The sequence below is a fragment of the Euprymna scolopes genome, chromosome 43, assembly GCF_053919585.1.
Source record: "Euprymna scolopes isolate OS-2025 chromosome 43, ASM5391958v1, whole genome shotgun sequence".
NCBI classification, from domain to species: Eukaryota; Metazoa; Mollusca; class Cephalopoda; order Sepiida; family Sepiolidae; genus Euprymna; species Euprymna scolopes.
Window position 1 is genome coordinate 15,106,828 of NC_136524.1, and position 21,456 is coordinate 15,128,283.

The 21,456-nt window shown below is 28.0% G+C and overlaps 1 protein-coding gene across 5 annotated transcripts in view; it reads right to left on the reverse strand.

The window, feature by feature from the left end:
- The window catches only part of LOC145268204 (dynein axonemal assembly factor 6-like), a 461,727-nt gene that overhangs the window by 48,991 nt on the left and 391,280 nt on the right, over positions 1-21,456 (reverse strand). The gene's annotated exons all lie outside the window — the stretch shown is intronic.

Genomic DNA, 21,456 nt, shown 5'->3' on the forward strand with positions numbered 1-21,456 from the left:
AAATTAAAAACATTACCTATAAACACTGATAATTTCATGAGAATACAGTATTTACATGAACACCGTTTTAGAAATAAGTGTCAAAAACTAAAAACATTACCTATAAACACTGATAATTTCATGAGAATACAGTATTAACATGAACACCGTTTTAGAGATAAGTGTCAAAAACTAAAAACATTACCTATAAACACTGATAATTTCATGAGATTACAGTATTTACATGAACACCGTTTTAGAGATAAGTGTCAAAAATTAAAAACATTACCTATAAACACTGATAATTTCATGAGAATACAGTATTTACATGAACACCGTTTTAGAGATAAGTGTCAAAAATTAAAAACATTACCTATAAACACTGATAATTTCATGAGAATACAGTATTTACATGAACACCGTTTTAGAAATAAGTGTCAAAAACTAAAAACATTACCTATAAACACTGATAATTTCATGAGAATTCAGTATTTACATGTCCACCGTTTTAGAGATAAGTGTCAAAAACTAAAAACATTACCTATAAACACTGATAATTTCATGAGAATACAGTATTTACATGAACACCGTTTTAGAGATAAGTGTCAAAAATTAAAAACATTACCTATAAACACTGATAATTTCATGAGAATACAGTATTTACATGAACACCGTTTTAGAAATAAGTGTCAAAAATTAAAAACATTACCTATAAACACTGATAATTTCATGAGAATACAGTATTTACATGAACACCGTTTTAGAGATAAGTGTCAAAAATTAAAAACATTACCTATAAACACTGATAATTTCATGAGAATACAGTATTTACATGAACACCGTTTTAGAAATAAGTGTCAAAAATTAAAAACATTACCTATAAACACTGATAATTTCATGAGAATACAGTATTTACATGAACACCGTTTTAGAGATAAGTGTCAAAAACTAAAAACATTACCTATAAACACTGATAATTTCATGAGAATACAGTATTTACATGAACACCGTTTTAGAGATAAGTGTCAAAAATTAAAAACATTACCTATAAACACTGATAATTTCATGAGAATACAGTATTTACATGAACACCGTTTTAGAGATAAGTGTCAAAAACTAAAAACATTACCTATAAACACTGATAATTTCATGAGAATACAGTATTTACATGAACACCGTTTTAGAGATAAGTGTCAAAAACTAAAAACATTACCTATAAACACTGATAATTTCATGAGATTACAGTATTTACATGAACACCGTTTTAGAGATAAGTGTCAAAAATTAAAAACATTACCTATAAACACGGATAATTTCATGAGAATACAGTATTTACATGAACACCGTTTTAGAGATAAGTGTCAAAAATTAAAAACATTACCTATAAACACTGATAATTTCATGAGAATACAGTATTTACATGAACACCGTTTTAGAAATAAGTGTCAAAAACTAAAAACATTACCTATAAACACTGATAATTTCATGAGAATACAGTATTTACATGAACACCGTTTTAGAGATAAGTGTCAAAAATTAAAAACATTACCTATAAACACTGATAATTTCATGAGAATACAGTATTTACATGAACCCCGTTTTAGAGATAAGTGTCAAAAACTAAAAACATTACCTATAAACACTGATAATTTCATGAGAATACAGTATTTACATGAACACCACTTTAGAGATAAGTGTCAAAAATTAAAAACATTACCTATAAACACTGATAAGTTCATGAGAATACAGTATTTACATGAACACCGTTTTAGAGATAAGTGTCAAAAACTAAAAACATTACCTATAAACACTGATAATTTCATGAGAATACAGAATTTACATGAACACCGTTTTAAAGATAAGTGTCAAAAACTAAAAACATTACCTATAAACACTGATAATTTCATGAGAATACAGTATTTACATGAACACCGTTTTAGAGATAAGTGTCAAAAACTAAAAACATTACCTATAAACACTGATAATTTCATGAGAATACAGTATTTACATGACCACCGTTATAGAGATAAGTGTCAAAAACTAAAAACATTACCTATAAACACTGATAATTTCATGAGAATACAGTATTTACCTGAACACCGTTTTAGAGATAAGTGTCAAAAATTAAAAACATTACCTATAAACACTGATAATTTCATGAGAATACAGTATTTACATGAACACCGTTTAAGAGATAAGTTCAAACACCAAAACCTTACCTATAAACACTGATAATTTCATGAGAATACAGTATTTACATGAACACCGTTTTGGAGATAAGTGTCAAAAACTAAAAACATTACCTATAAACACTGATAATTTCATGAGAATTCAGTATTTACATGAACACCGTTTTAGAGATAAGTGTCAAAAACTAAAAACATTACCTATAAACACTGATAAGTTCATGAGAATACAGTATTTACATGAACACCGTTTTAGAGATAAGTGTCAAAAATTAAAAACATTACCTATAAACACTGATAATTTCATGAGAATACAGTATTTACATGAACACCGTTTTAGAGAAATGGCCAAAAATTAAAAACATTACCTATAAACACTGATAATTTCATGAGAATACAGTATTTACATGAACACCATTTTAGAGATAAGTGTCAAAAATTAAAAACATTACCTATAAACACTGATAAGTTCATGAGAATACAGTATTTACATGAACACCGTTTAAGAGATAAGTGTCAAAAATTTAAAACATTACCTATAAACACTGATAATTTCATGAGAATACAGTATTTATATGAACACCGTTTTAGAGATAAGTGTCAAAAATTAAAAACATTACCTATAAACACTGATAATTTCATGAGAATACAGTATTTATATGAACACCGTTTTAGAGATAAGTGTCAAAAATTAAAAACATTACCTATAAACACTGATAAGTTCATGAGAATACAGTATTTATATGAACACCGTTTTAGAGATAAGTGTCAAAAATTAAGAATATTACCTATAAACACTGATAATTTCATGAGAATACAGTATTTACATGAACACCGTTTTAGAGATAAGTGTCAAACATTTAAAACATTACCTATAAACACTGATAATTTCATGAGAATAAAGAATTTACATGAACACCGTTTTAGAGATAAGTGTCAAAAACAAAAAACATTACCTATAAACACTGATAATTTCATGAGAATACAGTATTTAAATGAACACCATTTTAGAGATAGTGTCAAAAATTAAAAACATTACCTATAAACACTGATAATTTCATGAGAATACAGTATTTACATGAACACCGTTTTAGAGATAAGTGTCAAACACTAAAAAAATTACCTATAAACACTGATAATTTCATGAGAATTCAGTATTTACATGAACACCGTTTTAGAGATAAGTGTCCAAAAATAAAAACATTACCTATAAACACTGAAAATTTCATGAGAATACAATATTTACATGAACACCGTTTTAGAGATAAGTGTCAAAAATTAAAAACATTACCTATAAACACTGATAAGTTCATGAGAATACAGTATTTACATGAACACCGTTTTAGAGATAAGTGTCAAAAACTAAAAACATTTCCTATAAACACTGATAATTTCATGAGAATACAGTATTTACATGAACACCGTTTAAAAGATAAGTGTCAAAAATTAAAAACATTACCTATATACACTGATAAGTTCATGAGAATACAGTATTTACATGAACACCGTTTTAGAGATAAGTGTCAAAAATTTAAAACATTACCTATAAACACTGATAATCTCATGAGAATACAGTATTTATATGAACACCGTTTTAGAGATAAGTGTCAAAAACTAAAAACATTACCTATAAACACTGATAATTTCATGAGAATACAGTATTTATATGAACACCGTTTTAGAGATAAGTGTCAAAAATTAAAAACATTACCTATAAACACTGATAATTTCATGAGAATACAGTATTTATATGAACACCGTTTAAGAGATAAGTGTCAAAAATTAAAAACGTTACCTATAAACACTGATAATTTCATGAGAATACAGTATTTATATGAACACCGTTTTAGAGATAAGTGTCAAAAATTAAAAACATTACCTATAAACACTGATAATTTCATGAGAAGACAGTATTTACATGAACACCGTTTTAGAGATAAGTGTCAAAAATTTATAACATTACCTATAAACACTGATAATTTCATGAGATGACAGTATTTACATGAACACCGTTTTAGAGATAAGTGTCAAAAACTAAAAACATTACCTATCAACACTGATAATTTCATGAGAATACAGTATTTACATGAACACCGTTTTAGAGATAAGTGTCAAAAAATAAAAACATTACCTATAAACACTGATAATTTCATGAGAATTCAGTATTTACATGAACACCGTTTTAGAGATAAGTGTCAAAAATTAAAAACATTACCTATAAACACTGATAATTTCATGAGAATACAGTATTTACATGAACACCGTTTTAGAGATAAGTGTCAAAAATTAAAAACATTACCTATAAACACTGATAATTTCATGAGAATACAGTATTTACATGAACACCGTTTTAGAGACAAGTGTCAAAAATTAAAAACATTACCTATAAACACTGATAATTTCATGAGAATACAGTATTTACATGAACACCGTTTTAGAGATAAGTGTCAAAAACTAAAAACATTACCTATAAACACTGATAATTTAATGAGAATTCAGTATTTACATGAACACCGTTTTAGAGATAAGTGTCAAAAATTAAAAACATTACCTATAAACACTGATAATTTCATGAGAATACAGTATTTACATGAACACCGTTTTAGAGATAAGTGTCAAAAACTAAAAACATTACCTATAAACACTGATAATTTCATGAGAATTCAGTAGTTACATGAACACCGTTTTAGAGATAAGTGTCACAAATTAAAAACATTACCTATAAACACTGATAATTTCATGAGAATACAGTATTTACATGAACACCGTTTAAGAGATAAGTGTCAAAAACTAAAAACATTACCTATAAACACTGATAATTTCATGAGAATACAGTATTTACATGAACACCGTTTTAGAGATAAGTGTCAAAAACTAAAAACATTACCTATAAACACTGATAATTTCATGAGAATACAGTATTTACATGAACACCATTTTAGAGATAAGTGTCAAAAATTAAAAACATTACCTATAAACACTGATAAGTTCATGAGAATACAGTATTTACATGAACACCGTTTTAGAGATAAGTGTCAAAAATTTAAAACATTACCTATAAACACTGATAATTTCATGAGAATACAGTATTTATATGAACACCGTTTTAGAGATAAGTGTCAAAAACTAAAAACATTACCTATAAACACTGATAATTTCATGAGAATACAGTATTAACATGAACACCGTTTTAGAGATAAGTGTCAAAAACTAAAAACATTACCTATAAACACTGACAATTTCATGAGAATACAGTATTTACATGAACACCGTTTTAGAGATAAGTGTCAACAACTAAAAACATTACCTATAAACACTGATAATTTCATGAGAATACAGTATTTATATGAACACCGTTTTAGAGATAAGTGTCAAAAATTAAAAACATTACCTATAAACACTGATAATTTCATGAGAATACAGTATTTACATGAACACCGTTTTAGAGATAAGTGTCAAAAATTTAAAACATTACCTATAAACACTGATAATTTCATGAGATGACAGTATTTACATGAACACCGTTTTAGAGATAAGTGTCAAAAACTAAAAACATTACCTATCGACACTGATAATTTCATGAGAATACAGTATTTACATGAACACCGTTTTAGAGATAAGTGTCAAAAAATAAAAACATTACCTATAAACACTGATAAGTTTATGAGAATTCAGTATTTACATGAACACCGTTTTAGAGATAAGTGTCAAAAATTAAAAACATTACCTATAAACACTGATAATTTCATGAGAATACAGTATTTACATGAACACCGTTTTAGAGATAAGTGTCAAAAACTAAAAACATTACCTATAAACACTGATAATTTAATGAGAATTCAGTATTTACATGAACACCGTTTTAGAGATAATGTCAAAAATTAAAAACATTACCTATAAACACTGATAATTTCATGAGAATACAGTATTTACATGAACACCGTTTTAGAGATAAGTGTCAAAAACTAAAAACATTACCTATAAACACTGATAATTTCATGAGAATTCAGTATTTACATGAACACCGTTTTAGAGATAAGTGTCAAATATTAAAAACATTACCTATAAACACTGATAATTTCATGAGAATACAGTATTTACATGAACACCGTTTAAGAGATAAGTGTCAAAAACTAAAAACATTACCTATAAACACTGATAATTTCATGAGAATACAGTATTTACATGAACACCGTTTTAGAGATAAGTGTCAAACACTAAAAAAATTACCTATAAACACTGATAATTTCATGAGAATTCAGTATTTACATGAACACCGTTTTAGAGATAAGTGTCCAAAAATAAAAACATTACCTATAAACACTGATAATTTCATGAGAATACAGTATTTACATGAACACCGTTTTAGAGATAAGTGTCAAACATTAAAAACATTACCTATAAACACTGATAATTTCATGAGAATACAGTATTTACATGAACACCGTTTTAGAGAAATGGCCAAAAATTAAAAACATTACCTATAAACACTGATAATTTCATGAGAATACAGTATTTACATGAACACCGTTTTAGAGATAAGTGTCAAAAACTAAAAACATTACCTATAAACACTGATAATTTCATGAGAATACAGTATTTACATGAACACCGTTTAAGAGATAAGTGTCAAAAATTAAAAACATTACCTATAAACACTGATAAGTTCATGAGAATACAGTATTTACATGAACACCGTTTTAGAGATAAGTGTCAAAAATTTAAAACATTACCTATAAACACTGATAATCTCATGAGAATACAGTATTTATATGAACACCGTTTTAGAGATAAGTGTCAAAAACTAAAAACATTACCTATAAACACTGATAATTTCATGAGAATACAGTATTTATATGAACACCGTTTTAGATATAAGTGTCAAAAATTAAAAACATTACCTATAAACACTGATAATTTCATGAGAATACAGTATTTATATGAACACCGTTTAAGAGATAAGTGTCAAAAATTTAAAACATTACCTATAAACACTGATAATTTCATGAGAATACAGTATTTACATGATCACCGTTTTAGAGATAAGTGTCAAAAATTAAAAACATTACCTATAAACACTGATAATTTCATGAGAATACAGTATTTACATGAACACCGTTTTAGAGAAATGGCCAAAAATTAAAAACATTACCTATAAACACTGATAATTTCATGAGAATACAGTATTTACATGAACACCGTTTTAGAGATAAGTGTCAAAAACTAAAAACATTACCTATAAACACTGATAATTTCATGAGAATACAGTATTTACATGAACACCGTTTAAGAGATAAGTGTCAAAAATTAAAAACATTACCTATAAACACTGATAAGTTCATGAGAATACAGTATTTACATGAACACCGTTTTAGAGATAAGTGTCAAAAATTTCAAACATTACCTATAAACACTGATAATCTCATGAGAATACAGTATTTATATGAACACCGTTTTAGAGATAAGTGTCAAAAACTAAAAACATTACCTATAAACACTGATAATTTCATGAGAATACAGTATTTATATGAACACCGTTTTAGAGATAAGTGTCAAAAATTAAAAACATTACCTATAAACACTGATAATTTCATGAGAATACAGTATTTATATGAACACCGTTTAAGAGATAAGTGTCAAAAATTAAAAACATTACCTATAAACACTGATAATTTCATGAGAATACAGTATTTATATGAACACCGTTTTAGAGATAAGTGTCAAAAATTAAAAACATTACCTATAAACACTGATAAGTTCATGAGAAGACAGTATTTACATGAACACCGTTTTAGAGATAAGTGTCAAACATTTCAAACATTACCTATAAACACTGATAATTTCATGAGAATACAGTATTTACATGAACACCGTTTTAGAGATAAGTGTCAAAAACTAAAAACATTACCTATAAACACTGATAATTTCATGAGAATACAGTATTTACATGAACACCGTTTTAGAGATAAGTGTCAAAAACTAAAAACATTACCTATAAACACTGATAATTTCATGAGAATACAGTATTAACATGAACACCGTTTTAGAGATAAGTGTCAAAAACTAAAAACATTACCAATAAACACTGATAATTTCATGAGAATACAGTATTTACATGAACACCGTTTTAGAGATAAGTGTCAAAAATTAAAAACATTACCTATAAACACTGATAATTTCATGAGAATACAGTATTTATATGAACACCGTTTTAGAGATAAGTGTCAAAAACTAAAAACATTACCTATAAACACTGATAATTTCATGAGAATACAGTATTAACATGAACACCGTTTTAGAGATAAGTGTCAAAAACTAAAAACATTACCTATAAACACTGATAATTTCATGAGAATACAGTATTTACATGAACACCGTTTTAGAGATAAGTGTCAAAAATTTAAAACATTACCTATAAACACTGATAATTTCATGAGAATACAGTATTTATATGAACACCGTTTTAGAGATAAGTGTAAAAAACTAAAAACATTACCTATAAACACTGATAATTTCATGAGAATACAGTATTTATATGAACACCGTTTTAGAGATAAGTGTGAAAAATTAAAAACATTACCTATAAACACTGATAATTTCATGAGAATACAGTATTTACATGAACACCGTTTAAGAGATAAGTGTCAAAAATTAAAAACATTACCTATAAACACTGATAATTTCATGAGAATACAGTATTTCCATGAACACCGTTTTAGAGATAAGTGTCAAAAATTAAAAACATTACCTATAAACACTGATAATTTCATGAGAATACAGTATTTATATGAACACCGTTTGAGAGATAAGTGTCAAAAATTAAAAACATTACCTATAAACACTGATAATTTCATGAGAATACAGAATTTACATGAACACCGTTTTAGAGATAAGTGTCAAAAACTAAAAACATTACCTATAAACACTGATAATTTCATGAGAATAACGTATTTACATGAACACCGTTTAAGAGATAAGTGTCAAAAATTAAAACATTACCTATAAACACTGATAATTTCATGAGAATACAGTATTTACATGAACACCGTTTTAGAGATAAGTGTCAAAAATTAAAAACATTACCTATAAACACTGATAATTTCATGAGAATACAGTATTTACATGAACACCGTTTTAGAGATAAGTGTCAAAAATTAAAAACATTACCTATAAACACTGATAATTTCATGAGAATACAGTATTTACATGAACACCGTTTAAGAGATAAGTGTCAAAAATTTAAAACATTACCTATAAACACTGATAATTTCATGAGAATACAGTATTTACATGAACACCGTTTTAGAGATAAGTGTCAAAAATTAAAAACATTACCTATAAACACTGATAATTTCATGAGAATACAGTATTTACATGAACACCGTTTTAGAGATAAGTGTCAAAAACTAAAAACATTATCTATAAACACTGATAATTTCATGAAAATACAGTATTTACATGAACACCGTTTAAGAGATAAGTGTCAAAAACTAAAAACATTACCTATAAACACTGATAATTTCATGAGAATACAGTATTTACATGAACACCGTTGTAGAGATAGGTATCAAAAACTAAAAACATTACCTATAAACACTGATAAGTTCATGAGAATACAGAATTTACATGAACACCGTTTTAGAGATAAGTGTCAAAAATTAAAAACATTACCTATAAACACTGATAATTTCATGAGAATACAGAATTTACATGAACACCGTTTTAGAGATAAGTGTCAAAAACTAAAAACATTACCTATAAACACTGATAATTTCATGAGAATACAGTATTTACATGAACACCGTTTTAGAGATAAGTGTCAAAAATTAAAAACATTACCTATAAACACTGATAATTTCATGAGAATACAGAATTTACATGAACACCGTTTTAGAGATAAGTGTCAAAAACTAAAAACATTACCTATAAACACTGATAATTTCATGAGAATACAGTATTTACATGAACACCGTTTTAGAGATAAGTGTCAAAAACTAAAAACATTACCTATAAACACTGATAATTTCATGAGAATACAGTATTAACATGAACACCGTTTTAGAGATAAGTGTCAAAAACTAAAAACATTACCAATAAACACTGATAATTTCATGAGAATACAGTATTTACATGAACACCGTTTTAGAGATAAGTGTCAAAAATTTAAAACATTACCTATAAACACTGATAATTTCATGAGAATACAGTATTTATATGAACACCGTTTTAGAGATAAGTGTCAAAAACTAAAAACATTACCTATAAACACTGATAATTTCATGAGAATACAGTATTAACATGAACACCGTTTTAGAGATAAGTGTCAAAAACTAAAAACATTACCTATAAACACTGATAATTTCATGAGAATACAGTATTTACATGAACACCGTTTTAGAGATAAGTGTCAAAAATTTAAAACATTACCTATAAACACTGATAATTTCATGAGAATACAGTATTTATATGAACACCGTTTTAGAGATAAGTGTAAAAAACTAAAAACATTACCTATAAACACTGATAATTTCATGAGAATACAGTATTTATATGAACACCGTTTTAGAGATAAGTGTCAAAAATTAAAAACATTACCTATAAACACTGATAATTTCATGAGAATACAGTATTTATATGAACACCGTTTTAGAGATAAGTGTCAAAAATTAAAAACATTACCTATAAACACTGATAAGTTCATGAGAAGACAGTATTTACATGAACACCGTTTTAGAGATAAGTGTCAAACATTTCAAACATTACCTATAAACACTGATAATTTCATGAGAATACAGTATTTACATGAACACCGTTTTAGAGATAAGTGTCAAAAACTAAAAACATTACCTATAAACACTGATAATTTCATGAGAATACAGTATTTACATGAACACCGTTTTAGAGATAAGTGTCAAAAACTAAAAACATTACCTATAAACACTGATAATTTCATGAGAATACAGTATTAACATGAACACCGTTTTAGAGATAAGTGTCAAAAACTAAAAACATTACCAATAAACACTGATAATTTCATGAGAATACAGTATTTACATGAACACCGTTTTAGAGATAAGTGTCAAAAATTTAAAACATTACCTATAAACACTGATAATTTCATGAGAATACAGTATTTATATGAACACCGTTTTAGAGATAAGTGTCAAAAACTAAAAACATTACCTATAAACACTGATAATTTCATGAGAATACAGTATTAACATGAACACCGTTTTAGAGATAAGTGTCAAAAACTAAAAACATTACCTATAAACACTGATAATTTCATGAGAATACAGTATTTACATGAACACCGTTTTAGAGATAAGTGTCAAAAATTTAAAACATTACCTATAAACACTGATAATTTCATGAGAATACAGTATTTATATGAACACCGTTTTAGAGATAAGTGTAAAAAACTAAAAACATTACCTATAAACACTGATAATTTCATGAGAATACAGTATTTATATGAACACCGTTTTAGAGATAAGTGTGAAAAATTAAAAACATTACCTATAAACACTGATAATTTCATGAGAATACAGTATTTACATGAACACCGTTTAAGAGATAAGTGTCAAAAATTAAAAACATTACCTATAAACACTGATAATTTCATGAGAATACAGTATTTCCATGAACACCGTTTTAGAGATAAGTGTCAAAAATTAAAAACATTACCTATAAACACTGATAATTTCATGAGAATACAGTATTTATATGAACACCGTTTGAGAGATAAGTGTCAAAAATTAAAAACATTACCTATAAACACTGATAATTTCATGAGAATACAGAATTTACATGAACACCGTTTTAGAGATAAGTGTCAAAAACTAAAAACATTACCTATAAACACTGATAATTTCATGAGAATAACGTATTTACATGAACACCGTTTAAGAGATAAGTGTCAAAAACTAAAAACATTACCTATAAACACTCATAATTTCATGAGAATACAGTATTTACATGAACACCGTTTTAGAGATAAGTGTCAAACATTAAAAACATTTCCTATAAACACTGATAATTTCATGAGAATACAGTATTTACATGAACACCGTTTTAGAGATAAGTGTCCAAAATTAAAAACATTACCTATAAACACTGATAATTTCATGAGAATACAGTATTTACATGAACACCGTTTAAGAGATAAGTGTCAAAAATTAAAACATTACCTATAAACACTGATAATTTCATGAGAATACAGTATTTACATGAACACCGTTTTAGAGATAAGTGTCAAAAATTAAAAACATTACCTATAAACACTGATAATTTCATGAGAATACAGTATTTACATGAACACCGTTTTAGAGATAAGTGTCAAAAATTAAAAACATTACCTATAAACACTGATAATTTCATGAGAATACAGTATTTACATGAACACCGTTTAAGAGATAAGTGTCAAAAATTTAAAACATTACCTATAAACACTGATAATTTCATGAGAATACAGTATTTACATGAACACCGTTTTAGAGATAAGTGTCAAAAATTAAAAACATTACCTATAAACACTGATAATTTCATGAGAATACAGTATTTACATGAACACCGTTTTAGAGATAAGTGTCAAAAACTAAAAACATTATCTATAAACACTGATAATTTCATGAAAATACAGTATTTACATGAACACCGTTTAAGAGATAAGTGTCAAAAACTAAAAACATTACCTATAAACACTGATAATTTCATGAGAATACAGTATTTACATGAACACCGTTGTAGAGATAGGTATCAAAAACTAAAAACATTACCTATAAACACTGATAAGTTCATGAGAATACAGAATTTACATGAACACCGTTTTAGAGATAAGTGTCAAAAATTAAAAACATTACCTATAAACACTGATAATTTCATGAGAATACAGAATTTACATGAACACCGTTTTAGAGATAAGTGTCAAAAACTAAAAACATTACCTATAAACACTGATAATTTCATGAGAATACAGTATTTACATGAACACCGTTTTAGAGATAAGTGTCAAAAATTAAAAACATTACCTATAAACACTGATAATTTCATGAGAATACAGAATTTACATGAACACCGTTTTAGAGATAAGTGTCAAAAACTAAAAACATTACCTATAAACACTGATAATTTCATGAGAATACAGTATTTACATGAACACCGTTTTAGAGATAAGTGTCAAAAACTAAAAACATTACCTATAAACACTGATAATTTCATGAGAATACAGTATTAACATGAACACCGTTTTAGAGATAAGTGTCAAAAACTAAAAACATTACCAATAAACACTGATAATTTCATGAGAATACAGTATTTACATGAACACCGTTTTAGAGATAAGTGTCAAAAATTTAAAACATTACCTATAAACACTGATAATTTCATGAGAATACAGTATTTATATGAACACCGTTTTAGAGATAAGTGTCAAAAACTAAAAACATTACCTATAAACACTGATAATTTCATGAGAATACAGTATTAACATGAACACCGTTTTAGAGATAAGTGTCAAAAACTAAAAACATTACCTATAAACACTGATAATTTCATGAGAATACAGTATTTACATGAACACCGTTTTAGAGATAAGTGTCAAAAATTTAAAACATTACCTATAAACACTGATAATTTCATGAGAATACAGTATTTATATGAACACCGTTTTAGAGATAAGTGTAAAAAACTAAAAACATTACCTATAAACACTGATAATTTCATGAGAATACAGTATTTATATGAACACCGTTTTAGAGATAAGTGTCAAAAATTAAAAACATTACCTATAAACACTGATAATTTCATGAGAATACAGTATTTACATGAACACCGTTTAAGAGATAAGTGTCAAAAATTAAAAACATTACCTATAAACACTGATAATTTCATGAGAATACAGTATTTCCATGAACACCGTTTTAGAGATAAGTGTCAAAAATTAAAAACATTACCTATAAACACTGATAATTTCATGAGAATACAGTATTTATATGAACACCGTTTGAGAGATAAGTGTCAAAAACTAAAAACATTACCTATAAACACTGATAATTTCATGAGAATACAGAATTTACATGAACACCGTTTTAGAGATAAGTGTCAAAAACTAAAAACATTACCTATAAACACTGATAATTTCATGAGAATAACGTATTTACATGAACACCGTTTAAGAGATAAGTGTCAAAAACTAAAAACATTACCTATAAACACTGATAATTTCATGAGAATACAGTATTTACATGAACACCGTTTTAGAGATAAGTGTCAAACATTAAAAACATTTCCTATAAACACTGATAATTTCATGAGAATACAGTATTTACATGAACACCGTTTTAGAGATAAGTGTCCAAAATTAAAAACATTACCTATAAACACTGATAATTTCATGAGAATACAGTATTTACATGAACACCGTTTAAGAGATAAGTGTCAAAAATTAAAACATTACCTATAAACACTGATAATTTCATGAGAATACAGTATTTACATGAACACCGTTTTAGAGATAAGTGTCAAAAATTAAAAACATTACCTATAAACACTGATAATTTCATGAGAATACAGTATTTACATGAACACCGTTTTAGAGATAAGTGTCAAAAATTAAAAACATTACCTATAAACACTGATAATTTCATGAGAATACAGTATTTACATGAACACCGTTTTAGAGATAAGTGTCAAAAACTAAAAACATTACCTATAAACACTGATAATTTCATGAGAATACAGTATTTACATGAACACCGTTTAAGAGATAAGTGCCAAAAATTAAAAACATTACCTATAAACACTGATAATTTCATGAGAATACAGTATTTACATGAACACCGTTTTAGAGATAAGTGTCAAAAACTAAAAACATTACCTATAAACACTGATAATTTCATGAGAATACAGTATTTACATGAACACCGTTTAAGAGATAAGTGTCAAAAACTAAAAACATTACCTATAAACACTGATAATTTCATGAGAATACAGTATTTACATGAACACCGTTTTAGAGATAAGTGTCAAAAATTAAAAACATTACCTATAAACACTGATAATTTCATGAGAATACAGTATTTACATGAACACCGTTTTAGAGATAAGTGTCAAAAACTAAAAACATTACCTATAAACACTGATAATTTCATGAGAATACAGTATTTACATGAACACCGTTTTAAAGATAAGTGTCAAAAATTAAAAACATTACCTATAAACACTGATAATTTCATGAGAATACAGTATTTACATGAACACCGTTTTAGAGATAAGTGTCAAAAATTAAAAACATTACCTATAAACACTGATAATTTCATGAGAATACAGTATTTACATGAACACCGTTTAAGAGATAAGTGTCAAAAATTAAAAACATTACCTATAAACACTGATAATTTCATGAGAATACAGTATTTACATGAACACCGTTTAAGAGATAAGTGTCAAAAATTAAAAACATTACCTATAAACACTGATAATTTCATGAGAATACAGTATTTACATGAACACCGTTTAAGAGATAAGTGTCAAAAATTAAAAACATTACCTATAAACACTGATAATTTCATGAGAATACAGTATTTACATGAACACCGTTTTAGAGATAAGTGTCAAAAATTGAAAACATTACCTATAAACACTGATAATTTCATGAGAATACAGTATTTACATGAACACCGTTTAAGAGATAAGTGTCAAAAATTAAAAACATTACCTATAAACACTGATAATTTCATGAGAATACAGTATTTACATGAACACCGTTTAAGAGATAAGTGTCAAAAATTAAAAACATTACCTATAAACACTGATAATTTCATGAGAATACAGTATTTACATGAACACCGTTTTAGAGATAAGTGTCAAAAATTAAAAACATTACCTATAAACACTGATAATTTCATGAGAATACAGTATTTACATGAACACCGTTTAAGAGATAAGTGTCAAAAATTAAAAACATTACCTATAAACACTGATAATTTCATGAGAATACAGTATTTACATGAACACCGTTTAAGAGATAAGTGTCAAAAATTAAAAACATTACCTATAAACACTGATAATTTCATGAGAATACAGTATTTACATGAACACCGTTTTAGAGATAAGTGTCAAAAATTAAAAACATTACCTATAAACACTGATAATTTCATGAGAATACAGTATTTACATGAACACCGTTTAAGAGATAAGTGTCAAAAATTAAAAACATTACCTATAAACACTGATAATTTCATGAGAATACAGTATTTACATGAACACCGTTTTAGAGATAAGTGTCAAAAATTAAAAACATTACCTATAAACACTGATAATTTCATGAGAATACAGTATTTACATGAACACCGTTTAAGAGATAAGTGTCAAAAACTAAAAACATTACCTATAAACACTGATAATTTCATGAGAATACAGTATTTACATGAACACCGTTTTAAAGATAAGTGTCAAAAACTAAAAACATTACCTATAAACACTGATAATTTCATGAGAATACAGTATTTACATGAACACCGTTTTAGAGATAAGTGTCAAAAATTAAAAACATTACCTATAAACACTGATAATTTCATGAGAATACAGTATTTACATGAACACCGTTTAAGAGATAAGTGTCAAAAATTAAAAACATTACCTATAAACACTGATAATTTCATGAGAATACAGTATTTACATGAACACCGTTTTAGAGATAAGTGTCAAAAATTAAAAACATTACCTATAAACACTGATAATTTCATGAGAATACAGTATTTACATGAACACCGTTTAAGAGATAAGTGTCAAAAATTAAAAACATTACCTATAAACACTGATAATTTCATGAGAATACAGTATTTACATGAACACCGTTTAAGAGATAAGTGTCAAAAATTAAAAACATTACCTATAAACACTGATAATTTCATGAGAATACAGTATTTACATGAACACCGTTTTAGAGATAAGTGTCAAAAATTAAAAACATTACCTATAAACACTGATAATTTCATGAGAATACAGTATTTACATGAACACCGTTTAAGAGATAAGTGTCAAAAATTAAAAACATTACCTATAAACACTGATAATTTCATGAGAATACAGTATTTACATGAACACCGTTTTAGAGATGAGTGTCAAAAATTAAAAACATTACCTATAAACACTGATAATTTCATGAGAATACAGTATTTACATGAACACCGTTTAAGAGATAAGTGTCAAAAATTAAAAACATTACCTATAAACAATGATAATTTCATGAGAATACAGTATTTACATGAACACCGTTTTAAAGATAAGTGTCAAAAACTAAAAACATTACCTATAAACACTGATGATTTCATGAGAATACAGTATTTACATGAACACCGTTTTAAAGATAAGTGTCAAAAACTAAAAACATTACCTATAAACACTGATGATTATATAAAAAAAAGAAATATAAAACGATTTATTAAGGAATTTAAAGTGTAGGATCAGTTTCATACATAAATTTAACGCAAAATAATCGTCTTTTTCCGAAATATTCTAGTGTGTTAGGGCAGTTAATCAAAAACAAAATCTTTTTTTTCTATTAGAAATATGTGCGTTTATTTGCATGGGATGTCTTTCAAAAGTGATTACACATGGTTTTACGATGTGTAGCAGAAGTAGTAATAACTAAAATGAGGGGAAAAAGAGCTTACCTCAGGTACGTCTGTTGTGTCACCGGTTGGGGGGAAAAGAGAATTCCAAGATGGCGTCCGGGGTTTTTTATTAGCGTTTACCCCATGCAACTCTCGGAAAATCACGTTTCTTTCTCATGTGATTATGCAAATGGATAATTCCCGGCCACTATAAAAGCAGGAGGCTAGAGACGAGTCGGCAGTGTCCTGCAAACTGTGTGTGTGGGTGTTTCTGGCGATTGGAGTGTGTCTTCTTTTACCACGGTTATCACGGACAGGAATTCCCTCTCTTCTGGAGGTGGGCGATATTGACTATTTTGAAGTTGTACTGTTGCTGACAGAACATTTATTATTTTTTTTGCCTACTACATTTTTGTTTTGTCGATCAAACTAAAGCTGGTGGTAAACACTTTAGTTAAAGAATTAGAATGGCCTAAAAATGATGATTATTTTATACTAAATTTATATTCGAAACTGTGTTGGAATTATTTTTGTACCAATAATGCTGCATTCACCCTGTTTACGTTTGTTATTTTTTATCTGGTTCTTATATATGATTTTTTGTATTTTGTATCCTTTATGATTTTTAGTTTCGTATATTTTGGGTTTGCACGAAACTCGCTTTAATTTGGAGAAAAGGGAAATGCTAGCTCTGTGATGACATCACGAGCCCAGCGCATATTTCGTCCTCTTTTGAAATTCTGCTGACGTGGAGAGTGAACGTGTTCATTGCCCGGCGCTGAAAATGGAATTTTGACGAGCCCTACTTCAAAGAAGAAAACCCGGCAAGAAATTAATACCCGGTTACGTGACGAGACGTACTTCTGGAAACTATTTACGTGACTATGGTTTTGCACGTATTTTACAAGGAGTGAAATTATTTTAAAGAAAATACATGACAAGGAATTTTGGAATTTCCTATCCGGACAAGCGACGAGGTCTTGCTCCTGAAATTCATCTGTGTGTCTATGGTTCGCATGTAACATGGAGGGAAAGAAAATTCTAAAAGAACTTTAAACAAAAAAAAGAAAAGGCCTGATTGGTTTTCAATTGTGAGTATGCTCCTAAAATTAATTTTATGTGCGAGTGAGATTAGGAGATACTATTTTGTATTTTATTATTGTATTCGTTAATAGATACACACATCTTTATAAGAACCAGTGTTATTTTTTTCATTACATGTTACTTTTTTCATATGTTACCTTGGCGTTTCATAAGTTTAATGCCTGCAAAGGGAAAAATTTGCAACTTATTGTAAATAAAATTTCTTCTTCATTTCAAATTAAGACGTTTATATTTCATTCTTTACTCCCTCCCCCTCTTTTATTCCATGCTGTCATTTTTTTTCCAGTTTAGTTACTTTAGCGTCGAATTTATCTGGAAGCAGGATAAATTCCGACAACTGAGCCCCCATTCTAAATATTAAAATGATTGCTTTTCTTTCCGTCAAGTTTTTTTTAAGGATTTCACACGTAATCACCTATAGAATTAACATTTCATTTTGGAATGGGGATTTAGCTGAGAGTGTTAATCTACAATTATTATTATTATTATTATTATTATTATTATTATTATTATTATTATTAGGGTGTAGACATCATGAACAGAGAAATGAAATAAAAAGTAAGGAAGGAGTATCTTAGAAGAGTGAAACTAATTGCGAAGTTGAAATTGTATGGAGGAAACCTAATGAAAACGGTGAATGCATGGACAGTCAGTGTTTTCAGATACAGTGCGGGAATTTTAGAATGGTCTGACAGGGAGTTGTATGCCATGGATATCAAAAACAAGTTTTAGTAATGTTTGGTATATTTCACATTCGAAGTAGCATAGCAAGGCTGTATCAAAAGAGGAAAGACGGTGGGAGAGGATTGAAAAGTGTAAAAAATTGTGTTAGAACCGAGGAGATATCGTTGAAGGAGCATGTGGTTAGAAGTGAGGAGTGGATGCTTAAGGTTGTGGCCAATAAAGTGGAGGTATGTGAGACCAAGGCTTATTATGTGAAACGTGTGGATAGAGAAAGGGCAGAGGAACTGGCTAGAGAGAAAATGCATGGAAGGTTCTTCCAGGATATAGCAGAAGTGGCTGATGAAAGATCATGGCAATGGCTTAGAGCTGGGTATCTGGCTAAGAAGCTTTTGTTTGTGCAGCACAAGAGCAGGCATTAGGAACACGATTGTTCAAAAAAGTAGTTCTAGTAGCTGAAGTTGCTGCAGAATGCCGGATTAGTGGTAAGACCTCTGATACAATTGTGCATCTTGCAGCAGGGTGTAGTGGACTGGCCCAAAGAGAGTACCGCAAAAGACATGCTCGCATGGGACTGGATATATTGGAAGGTGAATAAGAGGGTTAGGGTGAAGTGTGCTAGAAAATGGTTTGAGGAGGTGCCTGATACAATCTGATCTGGCTTTTTTTTAAATCAAACTGACTCTTTTGTTGTCTACAATTTTCAATCAATTACAAAGAAAACATTTCAGAAAAAATATACATGGAAATTTAGCGGGGTTTATGTAATAATGTTAAAATTTACAAAAAACAAGAAATTTCTAATTGAATATTTATAAATTTTAAAAGAATCAGAATCTGGAATCGTATTGGAATCGGAAATTTAGAATGGAATTAATAATTGTATCAGAATCGAGAAACATTTTGGAATCGTCTCATCACTATATATATATATATATATATATATATATATATATATATATATATATATATATATATATATTAGGTGCTATATTAAAAAAGAAGTTAGTTTCCCTTTTTAGCTAAAGTTAGATTCCGTAATTAATTGGTTTGTCTCCCTTAAAAATAAACACCTCCTTAACTTCATAACCTTTGACATCAACAATTATTATCAATCAATTTCTCCCATCCTTTTAAATAAGGCTCTAATCTTTGCTCAAAGAAATTCTGACTTAACTCATTTAGAAATTAAATTAATTCTCCTAGCCAGGAAGTCCCTTATACAATTTAACAATAAGTCTTGGACTAGAAAAGACACCCCTAATAATTTGGACATCATAATGGGTTCTTCTGACTCTGCAAAGATTACGGAGTGGGCCTCTTCTTACTGAAAGAATTTAAATATCATTTTAAACATATCCATGGGGGCCTTTATAGAGACGATGCCCTTTTTAGTAGAACAGCTAGGCCAAGAGAGTACAACAAAACAATTTAAAAATTACATAACTTTTTTTTAACAACTTTGGCCTTTCTATAATTATCTAACCAAACAAAAAAACTTCAAATTTTCTAATTTAAGCACCGAGACTTATAGCCCCTATCATAAACCCAACCTTACTCTTTTATACATCCATAAATCTTCTAACCACCCCAACTCAATTATAAAATCTTTAATACCATCCGTCCCTAGAAGATTTTCTACTCTTTCTGCCGATAAAAAAAATCTTTAATCAAAATACTACTTTCTTCAATAATGCCTTAAGGAATTCAAAACACAATGAAAAGATTAAATACAACCATTATGCTCCTCCTGCTGGCCGCCTTAAATCTGTTATCACACACCATATGACTCGCAAGAAACCAGTTCAAATAACAAGATCTGTCGCTATCAATAGTAATGAACCACTCTACATAATCCAAACCAACATACTAATCGTAATACCTCTAAC